Below are 1,276 nucleotides of genomic sequence, written 5' to 3' on the forward strand. Positions count from 1 at the left end.
TTTTATATTGTTTCCTTAAAATTAAAATTAACAAGTGTAGATAAAAAAAATAATCATGGCGCTAATAAAACTAATGGGCCGATAAAGAATCAAAAAATAACCACTTTTCATAGTATACCTAAATTTAATTCGACCGCATCGCAAATAATTTATTTTAAAACAAGATTTTAATGATAAATCTAAGCTACCAGCCTAGAGAAGGCATTATATAATTTCCTAGATAGAAAATTATATATTCATGAATAAAAACCATACGTGTCACTTTTATATTTTCTCTTATAGCACCATTCGGTTTATTTGAGAAAATTTTTCATGAAATAACAATATAATATAAAATGGCTTTAAAAATATTCATAAAATTTTATATAGGCTATTTTCATTAAATTTATAAATTTCGTGTGTCAGAGTCTTTAGGTTAGAATCATTGGGAGATTACAGAGGCATAAATTAAGTTGGCTATAAACATATAACTCAAATACGAAGCTATAAAGGGCAGGAAAATCCATAGCCATCTATACAAAAACTTAAATTAGTGGGTCGAAAGTCAAACAACTATATCACGAAGACATGTTTTATAAAATAAAGATTTTGGGTATTCTAATAATGTTGAAAGTTTTTTAATAAACATAAAAAATATAAAAGAAAGAACTATTGAATATTCATTACATGTATGCGTTTTCACTAAAATGTTTTTAGATTGAATGCGGAGCTAATAATGGCATATAAGACCAAATTCCCTTTTTTTCTTTTTATTTAATATCAAGAATATAATATTCAAATTTTAGGATATAGTTTTACTCTTTATATGTATATCTCTTCCTTTTCATACAAATATTTTTTCAACTGTTATAATTTTATGTGCACTAGCATTTGAAGATCTAAATTTTTGTGGACTATGTGTATATAATCCATTTAGCAAATATACTTGAATATATCTTATGCGATTAGTGTGCTATAATTATTTATTAGAAAATAGTTGTGCAATAAATTTGCAGAATAAATCGTTTTTTTGATTTCGTTTCATATTAATATTTATATATAATCGCAATTTTCAAATTTCCATCAAAAGCACAGAATCGCATATTTTAAGAGCACGTAAAAATAATTAATAAAAAAATTAGTTAAATACATGATTATAATAAAAAATACTAGTATATAGAGTTTTATTGAAACTAAACAAAATTTCATAGTATGATATATACTTTAATATACCTTTACTAGCATTAAAAAACATGCAAATTTCGTAAAAAACAACGAGACGAACGTATATAGGCAT

The sequence above is a fragment of the Rhyacophila brunnea genome, unplaced genomic scaffold (assembly GCF_057557595.1).
Source record: "Rhyacophila brunnea isolate RB1 unplaced genomic scaffold, BYU_Rbru_1.0 scaffold_80, whole genome shotgun sequence".
NCBI classification, from domain to species: Eukaryota; Metazoa; Arthropoda; class Insecta; order Trichoptera; family Rhyacophilidae; genus Rhyacophila; species Rhyacophila brunnea.